Source organism: Azolla caroliniana, unplaced genomic scaffold (genome assembly GCF_043228905.1).
Source record: "Azolla caroliniana isolate FFs.n. ecotype wild unplaced genomic scaffold, voAzoCaro1.0.p SCAF_17, whole genome shotgun sequence".
NCBI lineage: Eukaryota > Viridiplantae > Streptophyta > Polypodiopsida > Salviniales > Salviniaceae > Azolla > Azolla caroliniana.
In genome coordinates, this window is record NW_028230452.1 from 9,090,756 (window position 1) to 9,099,507 (window position 8,752).

Consider the following 8,752-nt stretch of genomic DNA (forward strand, 5'->3'; position numbering starts at 1 on the left):
AGAAGATTTGATCTTGTAGGTCCCATACTTCTCTATCTCTAAAGGCAAGTTGAAACCATGATTCATATTTCTGAAGACCATCCGACTTAACATTATCATCCACCACAATGCCGACCTCATGAAGGTATTGACGTTGTAGGCCGGGGTGTAGCTTCACACTAAACTTTTGTTTGACGTCCAGGTATTCATGGTGGAAGAACCTTATCTGTTCAATAGATGACATTTTCTACCTATAGTTGTTGTCGTTGTTGTGGTCCCATGCCAAAAGCTTTGCCTCTTTAGTTGTGAGGCCCACGTAAATTTTGCACTTGGCATACTTGAAGAAGAAAGTCATTGGGTGCTCTCTAACAAGTTGCTGGCATGCTTCAACTGAATGTGATCCACCAATTACAAAGTAATTGTATTGATCATGCTTTCTCACGTCGAAGTCCTTAGTTGTGGAACATTCTTCGGGATCTACCATCACAATGAAAGGCACAACTGTAGCATGTGGATTTATTTTCATTTTTTTCTTGAGATTCTGAACATGCATTCGGTGTGGCTCTTTGATCTCAACTGGTCTTCGTCCTGTTTTTACATCTACTGGGGGCCAATGGATGTGTGTTATAGGAAAATTAAAAACTTGCCCTTTTCTCACCAGTTTGCGCTGCATTAACTCTCTCCGTATTTATTATGCTCAGATGACAACACACCAGATGCCAACTCAGCACCTGGAGTCCCCCTAGTGTCCTCATCTTCAGTTGAGCTTGATGAGTTGGAGTCCAACATTTTAGTGGTCTTCTTTTTTGCTGGTCTTGATTGCACTTTAAATGCCCTTTTTGGGGCCTTCACCGGGGAGGGAAATGGCTCCCTTAAAGTTACATGGCCTTGTATATAAGGCCTCAAGGTGACAATAAGATTTTGTGAGCTTTGTAGATCTTTTTTAAAAGATTCTGGCCCACAAGATTCCTTTACTAGTCGATCTTCAGAAAGGTACACTTTACGTACCCCCTTCGAGCACTCTATCATTACAAGAATGCTGGCTGAATCTAAATCTTCGTAGTCAAGTCGTAAAATACGGCCATACATAAATGCGGTGTCATTTTCAAGCTGTTGAGCGGCAAGCTCAACCGGATCCAGATCGACTGAATAAGCCTGAGCTGGATCGGTGAGCCGGTGAGCTGGGGAGCTGGTTAGCCGGATCTAGAAGTAACAGGAAGCCTAGTAGAAGCCTAGACTACTAGGTAGTTAATGTCTCGTAGTTAGTGTCAGACGCTCGTGTGAGTATTGAAGTACACCGTACTTCTGTCAGTCCTCTTAGGACTTGTATAAATAGTGTTTTTGAGCACGTTGTATACACAGAGAATTTTTACAGAGTTGTTGATAATAGATTTAAGTTGTTCTGCTCTTTCTCTGTCTCTCTTGCGTACCTTCAGTGTGTTAATCTCTCTCTCTCTCTCTCTCTCTTTGTGTTGCTATCTGGCTAAGCCGGTTGTCTAATGCTTCTGCACCTTCGTTTTTATATGGTATCAGAGCGCGAGGGTTGAGAACCTCTACAACCGACATCAGCATCTGAAGACAAACCCTAAGACCCGGTAAGAACAAAAAGAGAAGTGATGGACAGAGCAATGGCTAGCTCGCTCCCGGTGGAGAAGCTCGACAGATCCAACTACTCATCTTGGTCATACAAGATGCACCAATACCTGCTTGGGCATGGTTACTAGAGCTATGTTGATGGAGCTAACGACACAACACCTGATGCGGCACACAAGGACTTCCCAGTGTGGGAACAAGCGGTAAGCAGAGTGATGTACTGCTTTGCATCCAGTGTCGGAGAGCAGCTACTGAGCCATGTCCGAGATGCCAAGATGCCAAAAGAAGCTTGGGGAAACCTGAAGAAGGTTTTCGGGGCCAGCACTACGGCCCGGAAGTTGCAACTCCGACAGGAGTTGAGCAATGTCCGACAGAAGGACATGTCAGTAGCCGATTACACAACCCAAATCAAAGAGATCTTTGACTCATCTTCCTCTATCAACGTCACTGTAGATGAAGATAAGATGGTGCAGATTTGTCTTGGGGGCTAGCGTCTAAGTTCAGAGCGTTCCGAACGGCGGTATGTACAAGGGAGAATACGCCGTCATTTTTCGACTTACAGTCGATGCTCCTTGTAGAGGAGAACCACGTCGGTGTGTCAACAAGTGCACCCACCAATAGCCGGATGCTATACACAGAGGCGGATCAGCCCCATGGGTGTGGTGGACGAGATGAGTCGGCTCGCAATGGTAGCGACCGGCAAGGGCAGGACCGAAGGCACAGAGAACGGGCAAAGACATTGGAACGGGCAAAGGCAAAGAAACTGCCGATTGCGTCGGTGAGGGAAGAACCGACAAAGGGAGAGACAAGAAGAAGAAAGGAGCCGAGTGGACAAAGGAAGTTGACACATCTGAACAAGTCGGAACAAGCGGCAACGACGACAGAGTCAAGAAGGACAGAGCCGACTGGAAGAAGAAGGCCAAGATCCGGACATGGTCCGATGTGGTGAAGGGCCTGGAATAGGAAGACGAATTAGGAGCGACCGATTTAGACAAGAGCTGGAACGAATAAGAGACAGCTGATTCGTTTCAACAGAAGGATTCGGAAGAACCGGATCAATTCAAGGCCAAGAGGACGAGAAGGTAGCGAAAGTCGACGTCAACATGAAGGAATCGGCGAATCGGCAAGCACCGAAGTCACAACAGCGAGGGAGCTGAATTGGGCTTGTTTAGCAGACAAGCTGACCGAGGAGGTTGAGGTGTGCAAAATTAGAAGGCTGGCGGCAAACGGGACCGGACCGGACGAGGAGCGTGAGCGAGGTGGAGTGACGCCAGAAGGAGCCGGGTGGAAGGACCGCCTGCCATGGAGACTGACACTACGATCCAACCTCAAGTTGAGCTTGAGGGGGAGTGTTGAGCTGCAAGCTCAACCAGATCTGGATCAGCTGAATAAGCCTGAGCCAGATCGGCATCCAGAAGGATGAGCCGAATCGGTGAGCCGGTGAGTTGGGGAGCTGGTTAGCCGGATCCAGAAGTAACCGGAAGCCTAGTAGAAGCCTAGACTTCTAGGTAGTTAATGTCTCATAGTTAGTGTCAGACGCTCGTGTGAGCATTGAAGTACATCGTACTTCTGTCAGTCCTCTTAGGACTTGTATAAATAGTGTTGTTGAGCACGTTGTATACATAGAGAATTTTTACAAAGTTGTTGATAATAGATTTAAGTTGTTCTGCTCTTTCTCTGTCTCTCATGCGTACCTTTTGTGTGTTAATCTCTCTCTCTCTCTCTCTCTCTCTCTCTTTCCGTTGCTATCTAGATAAGCCGGTTATCTAACGCTTCCGCACCTTCGTTTTTACACAAGCTGACCATTGCCCTTCTTCTTTGCCGTATACAACACAACTTTTTTCTTGGAGTCGAGGTACTGCATACACCATTCCTTGTCCGTTAGATCACGGTTAGGAAGGTCCTCACCACCAGTAACAACTAACATTTCCTTTTGGCTAATTCCGTCTGATGGTTGAGATTTTGTCTCCTCGTTGAAGAGAAGTTTTTTTCCTCTCTTCATGTTCTGAGGAACTATTTGTTTCTGGGTCTCAATTGGAGAGCCTTGAATTCAGAGCTTGATTTTCTTCACAAGTCAGTCTGACAAGTTCTCAAACGACCTATTTAAGAAAGGACATGCGAAAATATAAGTTAGTTGGTTCCCTAGATTAAGGTTACCTATTAAAATATACATAAGCAGACCAAGACAAAAACTAGCAAGTGATTTGTGCTAAACTCTAAATATCAATCATAGTTTTTGTAAACATGATAGACATTTATTGTGAATTTAAATTTAGTAAGGTCTATTCAACTTCGAATATTATATATCTTAATAATTTTACAAGGATTTGTATCATATTGGAGGGTAGGTATGGTTTATATTGATTCCATATCCCATATGGTTGAGAATTTTAATACGATAGGTTTGAATTTGGTATCATAAAGGTAATTCGTTTGTTATTTTCTATTATTTTAAGCTATTATAGGTCATAAAACCTATTTCAATAAGGGCACTACATGTTACAAAATGTAGCATTATAGGTCATAAAACCTGTTTCAATAAGGGCGCTAAATGTTACAAAATGTATCATAAAGGTAATTTGTGTGTTATTTTCTATTATTTTAAGCTATTATTGGTATCATAAAACCTATTTCAATAAGGGCACTAAATTGGTATCCTTTCACACATATATCAATAAGTTCCCCCAAAGACATAATATTTCTTTTTAAAAAGAGGGTTTTATATAGGAACTCGATACGTGGTATCGAGTTCTTGTATAAAACACAAACTTTAAACAGGAACTCGATACGCCGAACTCGGCCGTACCAAGTTCCTGTTTAAAGTGGGGGTTTCATACAGTAACTCGATACGTCGTATCAAGTTCCTGTTAAAATCCCCCACTTTAAATAGGAACTGGATACGCCGTATCGAGTTCCTATTTAATAAGAGTGTTTTATACAGGAACTCCATACCCTATATCGAGTTCTTGAGTGCTAAAAACATATTTACAGAAAAGGTCCATACAGCTAGGCGCTTACCTGGAATCTTGGTGCTCGCTCTTCTTAGAAGACATGATTCTCGTCGTCGATGCTAACGGGGAGATGACGATTTGGTGCTACATGCTTTGGGCTCTGTGTGCTCTGTTCTGCACATGAGTGATTGTGAAATGAGGGGGTCTTCCTATTTATAGGGATTGACCACTGTGGTTAAAGTAACCACAATTACTTTAACCATGGTTGGTAATCTTAAGGTTAGCTAGTTAGACCTAAGAGAGAGTTTCGTTGACCTTAGGACACTTTTTTCTTAGACCTTAATACACTTTATTTAGTACATAATCTTGAATGTACCAATGACTCTCTAATGGATTTTAATTAAATGATGCTTATGAATGAATCAATGATTAAATACTCTAAACTAACATATTAATGATTATTTTATATTTTTGATTGCCTTTGAAGGTCATAAATAAAACAATGATAGAGGTTCATGAATTAACCAATGATTGAATACTCAAAGCAACATTTTTATGACTCTCTAATGTTTTGTATTAAAGATGTGTCCATAATGAACCAATGATTGAGAAGTTCTATATTAAATATGGGTGCCATTAATTAACCAATGATTTTAACTTTAAACCAATATATACATGGCTTTGTAATGATTGTAAATATATTATACTTGATGGCTAAAGTAAATTTAATTTAAATTATATATTATAGGATTAATAAGGTATAAAATATAATTGATGGACTTTATACTAACTAGTTTAAGTAATTATTAATATGTTGAATAAATTTATTATATTAAAAATAATATCTTTCTTTATTGTATTAATATAATATTAAATAATATAGACATTATATTGAGGGAGCTTATGTTTAGAGAGGAGTTTGCCATTAGAAAGTACGCATGGGGTATTGCTCCATTTGTGCAAATCTTAAAAGTTTGGCTAAAGGTGCAAAGACATCAATGGAAAAGGATATGAGTAAGAAGTTAATATAGGAGCATCGTGAGGCACAATCGTTAGAATGAAAGAAGGCGATGCATCATAGAGAGAACTATTTGAAGAGGCTCGAACAATACATGTGCTTAATGATAGATGGCATGGACTAGAAGAAGACGTGCTTCCCGCATATGTGGAGGCTTCCCAAAGACATCAATGATGAGTGCCTTGTTCAAATGCACTTGGTGGGATGCTTGGCTTATAATAGGTCTGTTGGACCTCACGACTTCATTACATACCCCCATGTTCACAATGGCCCTAACCTAACAGTTACAGTGATTCACTGAGTTTTGATGTCTTGGGGCCAATCGTTCCCCCCTGTTCTATACATTCAATTGGACAATACTGCTAGAGAGAACAAAAATTCAACTGTGTTTGGCTATCTAAGTATGTTGGTCAACCAAGGATTGTTTAGAAAAGTGAAAGTCAATTTTCTTTTGGTTGGCCACACACATGATCATATAGATCATATGTTTACCACATTCTCCAGACAGTTGTTTCGGCATGATGCTTTCACATTACCAAAACTATTTGATGTCATTTGTGATGCATATACACCGTGCCCAAAAGTGTTACACTTGAAGGAGGTATATGACTTTAAGAGATATATATCAGATGGGGGTGTTGGGAATGTTAAAGTGCTCGCCCATTTAAACAATATAAGCTTCAATCACATTTTTATGATAAAGAAAAATGAAATAAGTGGTTCTACGCTTTTGTATGCTAAACAATATGCATCTTCTACAACATGGGAACCTGAAGGTGGTTGCCAGTTATTACTTTGTATGCCGAGTACAATTGTGCATGGAGCTAAACAAATGCCAATTGAGAAGAAAGGACAATTGCATAGTGACTTGGTATCGGAACAAAAACAATTATGGCTCCAAGCCTTAGAAGAAAAAAGAAAGCATATTGAGGCCGCACAACAAGAAACATCATGGTGGGATGTATTTTTTAGTGATCAGAAAGGAATTATAAACAATTGTGTATTTGGTGATAATTGGAATTTGGAAACGTCATTCACATGGTCGCTACAACATGATCGTGTAAATAAAACTCCGGAGCAACCAGCAAATGCGATTAATGATAATTTGGTCCATCCACAACAAAGAGACATTTATGTGGGACCAAGGATGACCAAAGCAGCCGAAGCTAGATGGCAAGGCAATTTATAAGAGCTCATGGTGAGGATGTTGATTGCAACGCTTGCTGATGAGAACTCACATGGCCACCAATTTTGTGTTGGCAAAATTCTAGAAGTGCTAATGCATGAAATATAAAACACGAAACAGTCTATAAACATTTATTGGTACAACACTTGAAGTGTAAATGCTTTTACGGGTAAGTATACATTAGACATGATTGAATGCCCAACAACAAGGGGAGGTAGGAAGAGGAAGCGAAACATTCGTAACACCTCGATCCTTGACATCTCTGATGTGGATATCATTGTGTACGACTTCATGCTTACAAAACCGGAACGATTAAGGAAGTCAACAATAGATATAATAAAAGAAAAATTACCAGGTCTATAAGGTGGCTCGAGTCGAAGGCAAACGAGATCTGTTACATATAATCTAGAGTCAAACCATTTGGTTTATGACGAAGATAATGCATTGATTGGTACATTCGAGCATGACGAGGAGGAATCGTCATTGTATATTAGTTATAGTATTGATTCTCCATAAAGGAGTGATCATGAATGTATTTTTGGCTATTAAGTGTAACTACATTTCACTTGTAACAAATCGAGTATTATAAAAGCATGTGTTTTGAATTCTTATGATTTCTAAAAAATCGTTTCTTATAAAATAACATTGGTTGTAAAGTTTGTGATATAAATTGAGAATGTAAATTTTTGAAATTCCTCTTTTTTTATTTATTTCTAAATCACGAAAATAGTGGATTTTTAACCTTTTTCATAGTATATTTGAACCTGTATGATACTGGTATCAATGTGTTTTGTAAAATCATTGAAAAAGTACTAAAATCAATCAAAATATTCCTTATCCTTCCATTTATGCGCGATCCTTCCACTTGTGAACGCGAACGTGTTATAAGTGTTAACTTCCTCTCTTCCTCTCACACACATAAACACACATATCACTTAATCTTCCGCTTATCAACTAATCACATAATAAAGTACTAATTAACCCGTAGTTAATCACCTAATTCTTAACAGCTCGTCTTTGGCAACATTTTCTTGGCTCCTAGTGTCCTCATGATAGGAACATCCAATCCATCATACTCACTATCAAGTGAGTGAGCCGATTCGTTTCCATCTGGGTCTTCCCTTTATCCGTTTTCGGACTTGGCCGCAATATACTTGGGTTGCTTGGAGGCTCCTATGGTCCACTCAACCTGGTTGCGATTGGACTTTCCTCTATTGTGAGCCTTAGACGATCAACCTCCTCTGAGTTTATGTTGAAATTGGTTTCGATCAGATTGGATGGAATTGAGTTCAGGCTGTGTACTAGGATGCCCATTTGTTGAATACGACATCCCTACTCACTCGTACCTTCTTGGTAGAGGGATTGAAGCACTTGTACCCCACAAGGATACATTTCTCCGACTTAGGATTGAGCTTCTCCCGCTTCTCGTTGGGAATATGTACATGCAATCGAGCCGAATATCCTGACATGGGATAGATCCAGCTTCTTTCCATAGAACTTCTCGTGGGGGGTAATATCATGCACTTTGGATGTTGTACAACAATTCATTATATAGATGCATGTGTTCGCCGCTTCAGTTGAGTACGATTTTTGCAAAAGTTTCTCATTCATCATTGCCCTTACCACCTCAAGTATGTGCTAGTTCTTTCATTCAGCTACTCCGTTCTGTTGAGATGTGTGTCGGCAAGTAAACTCCTGCCGGATTCCTTCTTGTCGAAGGTTTGATGGGAAGGCATCGGAGAAGTACTCTTTGCCACCGTCTAATCGAAGGCATCGATTGAGCATGCCGACCGGTTGCCTTTTCGACTTCGTTTTTAAACTTTTGGAAGTGTGAGAACACTTCACTCTTTTGTCGCATAGATCTAAGTGTGCTTGGAGAAGTCGTTGATGAACGTGACATAGTACCGGCAATCACAGAATGTTGCCGTTTGGGCTGGTCCCTATACGTTTAAATGTATTACATCTAGGGTTCCTTTGATGATGTTCCTCTCCTTTGTGAACAATTTTCGGTGTTGTTTATGGAAT